Raw genomic sequence first — 6,000 nt, 5'->3', positions numbered from 1 at the left:
CAGGGATTTATTCATACAGATTGTTCAATAAACAAACAAAATCGACACCACAGTACATCTGAGGGTTGAATTGTGTCTACTTTGTAGCAAAGCTGGATCAGAGAGAAATTCATTTTTTGTTATTTTTACAACCCGTAATTAGAGTCGTTTTGTAATGTTCTTTTACACCTTTACACATAATCTTTTTATCACAAAGATCTATTAACCCTGATATCTCTCATAAGGAATCATTTCAATAGTTCCTAGACAGTCAAAAAATTAAAGGCCCCAACGATCACCGGCTATTTATTAAACTGATTCTAGCTATGATAATTTATTTCATTTGCCTGCAAATGGAATGTGCATTTTGATTACCCTTCTGAGAAATGCAAAATTCCTGAGAGTGAACCCCCTTCTTAATTCTAACAATGGGCAGCCTCTTAGCCATTCCATTCTTTTTCATTTTACAAACTTAATTTGGTGATCCTTGTTCCACAACTCTTTGACATGATAAATGAAAGATTCTTCTTCTCGCCAGAGTCGCTAATTCACTAGTTTTTTTTTTTTTTTTAAATAGCCTTGCATTACCCTCAAGCCACCAGCAGTTAAAGATAAAGCAAGAATCTCGCCTGAAAAGTAACCGTCATTATAGATTAAAGTATGTAGTAGTTGCAGTTAGATACCCTTGACATTCATAACCAACAACCTTGACAACTTTCTTAGTCAGTAATTGGTGTTGTGCTAAGAACACATGAAAGTCCCAGTGGCGTCAAGTTTTATAAGTTTCAAAAATCACGGAAGTTACGGGAATCAAGTGACAGGGATAAATGAAGCTCTCATCGGAAGACCTGGAGAATTATTATTTACCGTCTTAGGTATAAAAAAATATCCGTTCTCTTTAGAATGGTCATTTTTAATTGAAGATTTTTTCCGAAATATAAACCTGTTTTAATTTCAATCTCATTTGAGCGAGAACACTGTCTTGCCATCTGACATACTGAAGGCCTTCACACAGAGCATGGATTAGGCTTATTCGTAACTCATTAGCAAGCGGTCGTGACGCGTCAGAACTAATTGGACGATCTCATATTTGCAAGTGCTCATTTGAGTGCTATATGTGGTCTCATGAGTCTCCAAAGTACTTATTATGGGTGGTCTCATTTGGGAGGCCTCTTGGTTCGTATGTTCTCACTTCTGGTTGTCTCGTTATTCCTACTTACTTACGTTGTAGGTATTCAGTGATTTATGGTTAACTTATATTTAACCAGGCTTTGGAGAAAAGTAGTATTCGTATTCTGGAAACGTTATTTTAGTTGTACACTATAAAAAAAGTCGGAGACATAGCTAATTTGGGTAATCTCCTGACGCATTGTCACCCAGAACAACAAAGAGTAGCCAAGGCTTCGGACAAAAGAAAACACTTGGCTTAAGAGGTATGTGAATGGAATGGACAGAGAGACGATACCCAGATAGTAGCTTAGAGGATAGAAACAGCAAAGAGGACAAAGGAAATTTGACGATTAACTTCGTTAGGAGTTATATATTGACTATAACTAAAATCTGTAATAGTTTACCTGGTGCACCTGTGGTATCTTCTGATCTCCGGATGTTTGAGCAAGGAGCAAATTCATCAATGTTTTCTGCTGATGTCGCCTGATATCAGGTGTATCGGTTCTATTTTCTGTTTCCTCATATTTTATTATATAACTTGTCTCTCTCTGAAGGCTGATTTCCATCTGGAGCCCCTTGGGTTTATAGCTGAAGATTTAAAGAAACGAAAGAAGATAGAATCTAAAGTAAATGAAAACATAATTCTTCGAAAGGCTTATTTATGACTCCCATAAAGCAAGGTATATTAAAGATAAACTAAATGAATGAGAGCGCTCAGTGACGACCATACTTGCGCCCTAACCAGTCAACTGTAAACATATGAACTCACGCCAAGAATGTATGATAACATTGTGCACGAAAATAAACATGCAGTATGAAAATGATACCACAGATGTGTAGCCAACCATGACGCATTTAAACCGCAAAAAATCCTCCACTTATGGGCATAATGGTTTCTGAGGTGAAAAATCGTCCATGATTTCTCAAAAAGGTTCTCCATCTCGAGAGGGTCATCAGTTGAATATATCTGCCAAGTTTTATTCAATTATGTTCCTTCTTTCTTGAAATGTCATGCTAATTGAATTGAATTGAATATAGAATTTAGGCCAAAGGCCAAGCACTGGGACCTATGAGGTCATTCAGCGCTGAAACGGAAATTGACAGTAAAAGGTTTGAAAGGTGTAACAGGAAGAAAACCTCGCTGTTGCACTATAAATCAATTGATAGGAGATGGTGGAAAGTAAAACGGAATAAAGAGAATATGAAAAGAGGTACAATAAAAGGAACGAAAGGGGTTGCAGCTATAGGGGCCGAGGCCACCCTGCAAAGAACCTTAAGTAAAGCCTACAGTGTACAGCATTGGGTGCACTGACGGCACTACCCTCCAACGGGTGAAATGTCCTGCTAATACACACACAAACATACCCAAGGCTGAAGACCCAACTTGCCCCTGACTGCGTTGGTGGAGATTTGGAAAATGCCTATATTTTCCTTAACTTAATCGTAGTACCTTAGTAAGTAATTTGTATCCACGTAGGCTACAAAAGAATTTAATTATCCATCACTTATTCTTTTCGTGAAAACTTTTAAGCATAAACTGCATTAGCAATTTCGCAAGTTATGCAAAAAAACGTGCCATGGAAATGTGCATTGGAAACTTGAGTTTATTTATATTTAAACTATACCAAAACAGGTCAAGCTCTTTCACGATTATCACAAAAAATAATTAAAACTATTTGCTTCGGAAACCAGAAACAAACTTTTAATTACTAAACTTTTGGGTGGTGCAAGACGTACACTGATTGCTAATTTTAAGAAACAATATCATTACTCTGTGCAGAGGACTCTGGTCGTTAACACAGTGTTTTCAAGAGGATAGCGTTGTGGAGGGAAAAGATTTTTTTCGTTACCGTTGTTGTTACTATTTCTATTATTATTGAAAAGAAAACTAAATAATAACTAATAACAATGACAATACTAAAGAGGATATTTTCTAAATAAGATTATTGAAAGTCATAAGAAACTCCCTCAAAATAACTAGATACACCCATAACTCAACAATAATGTGGTAGCTGTAATAGGAGCTGGCCAGTAGTGAAAAGTGCTATTTCTAAAATCAGTAGGCTTCAGGATTCTAACGCTGTTAATCTTACCAGAAGACTTTCAGGTTCGTGCCATTCCTGTGCTCAGATGTCCTACAAAGGTAAAAATGCAAAAATCTTGATTACTCTGCGAAGCAAAGGATGCATTATAGGTGCCCAAGATAACAAGTTTCTTAGAGCAAAAGAGCAAAGCAAGAAGTGAGTCGTCACCCTGTGTTTTCTTCTCTTCAAGTTCCTCGGCAGGGGAAAAAAAAGGGGGGAGACGGTAATGGCCGATACGATGCCACCTTCATGATTTTCTTCGTGTCAAGTTTCTCAACAGAGAGTATGGGAGAACTAGAGGGAATAAGGGTAAGATGTCACCTTTACTTATTTCTTCTTGCCTGTTTCTATGGATAAAAAAAAAAAGTAATGCGTCACATTTTTGCTTTTTCTAGTGATTAAATTCTTCAAAAACTAAAGAAAAAAGTAAGGAGTACATTGCAAAGTTTATAATTTATGATGTCATCTTTGGCTTTTTCTTTCTTGCCCTACATACATTGAATTTAAACGTCACCCTCGATCTGAGAAAGGTGTAAGTCCCTCTTCTTCTCAGTAAAATAAATTTAACATTGCCAGTGAATGACCTTTGCCAAAACAATCAGCTATCCTTCCGCCAAGATTCTGCCTATGATAAGCAGTCATACACTTCCATCTATCTCTTTCTCAGATACATTAGATATCACCACATTTTTTATACAACTTTCTTTCTCTGCTGCTGTTATGTTTCCACATCCTTGCTTATTTTCAGTCCCTATCTTTGCATTCTCTACATCTCTGTGACATTATCATGACTTGAGAGATCATTAAAAGCACCATCTAGATCTTTTAGACTTGTATCTTCAGTAATGGAGTTTGTAGGAAAGACTGGCGGAGTAAATATTTCTTTGTTTATATCAAATCCACATTCGGATGGTTTCTATTCTTTTCTCTCCATGTGAGTGAAAAAGAACGAGTACATTATCTGCATAAAAGCTGCATTTTTCAAAAACCCCTTTCAATCCTGCATTATATTAGTTCCGAAAAATAAAATGCTATTGATTCATTGCATCCACGTCTTTTATTCTGCTTGTCTGCAGAACTTAACCTTATCTAAAATTGCTTAGACGTAGTGTGTTACCATCATTTGTAGGTATTCCTTTTGTTCTTTCTATCATACCTGCATATTTTGTAAATTCGCTATTTCTATTAGTTTTTCCACTTTTTCTGTCAAAGCCAAACGTACTTTCACATAAATCTATATTCACTTCATATGATAGTGCTTTTTTTCCTATAGAATACTTACAAACAGTAATTAATTCAATATACTTTTGTTGTTTTTAATACACCCAACCGTTGTTGCTATATTGCCTTAATACACTCATAAGACATTTTGGTTGAAGCCTTGGGTCTATTTCAGCTGGTATGAGTTTTCTTGGAGTGGTCTAATTTCCATTTTTTTTTTTTTTATAAAACGATCTTCAGTTTTATTTGTTTCTTTCACAGACTTTATTTTTAAAGTGACTTGGGCTGAATACTAGAGAACTCAATGCCATTTTTACTTTCCAAAGAGCCTGTATTTACTTTAAAATCAATTTTCTCCTCGGATAAAGTTAAAATTATTTTCGGGGAATTTAAAGTTTGGATTAACGTTTTTCAGCTGGCGAGTTTATTTTTATTTCAAAACGATTAATGATCACCCATCTTGTAATTGATAGCGCAATCTTTACTCATTCTTTGTTTAATACAAAGAACAGTAAATTACACAAATTATTCGTATTTTTTTATCTTGCAGCAATACCAAGATTTAGTTTTAATAATTTTTATGAATCTATAAATTGTTTTTTCATGAATTTATTAACTGTATTTGTAAGGCTTGAGTTCAGTTATTCGCAAGTTTTTTTTATATAAATTCACAAATGTATTAAACCTTGTGCAAGCTACAGAAATGAAAAAAATTTTAAGAATCTTGGCATTTTTCTATGCCGATCACGGATTAATCCTAAGTAATTCTTTGGAGGAAATAGTAGAAGCTATAAACATTCCTGTTAAAATAGCTCGTGAAGGTAGCCTAAATACAGATATGGATAAAGCTAATATATTATTATTCAACGACTAATGCGCGTCGCCACAAAAACCGCATTGTCGCACACGGTGATATTACACACAAACCAATGAGAGGTGTCACACTAGTGCGGCGCTGCCGTTTCCGCCGCACTGCGCCGCAGCATGCTGCGGCAGCGCCGGACCGCCGCAACGCCGCATCCGTCCCGTTTCCATGGGAAAACACACTCAGTTCTATGCACGTGGTCACACCAGACGGCTACGCCGCTTCCGGCGCTCCACTGAACCACTTGTTTTTACAAAGATGTTTGACATTGATTTATTCATTCAATGCATTCGTGCAAGGCCATCACTTTGGGAAAGGGGTGATAAAGGATATTGTGATAAGTTAAAGACAGAAAGAAGAAGATCCAGACAAATCATTTTTAATATCCATTCTTCCTGATTACAAGCAACTTAATGATGACGAGAAAATAGGTTCCAGACTGCTGACTCTTCAATTCTTTCAAAGCATCCGACGAAAAAAATCACAGAACTTACAGCCAGGTCAATTACCTCAAGTACCCTATCTTTCATCTCATCAGTCCATAATGAATCCCTCTTATCATTTTCAAAGGTATCCCGCTTCTATGTCAAGCACTGATATGCAAGCACCATTACATGTACAGGGACCACTTCATAATTATGCAGGCATCATTTCATCAAATGCAGGCACCAGCTCAAATGC

Source organism: Macrobrachium rosenbergii, chromosome 14 (assembly GCF_040412425.1).
Source record: "Macrobrachium rosenbergii isolate ZJJX-2024 chromosome 14, ASM4041242v1, whole genome shotgun sequence".
Taxonomy (NCBI): Eukaryota; Metazoa; Arthropoda; class Malacostraca; order Decapoda; family Palaemonidae; genus Macrobrachium; species Macrobrachium rosenbergii.
Note: the sequence above shows the minus strand (reverse complement) of the source record.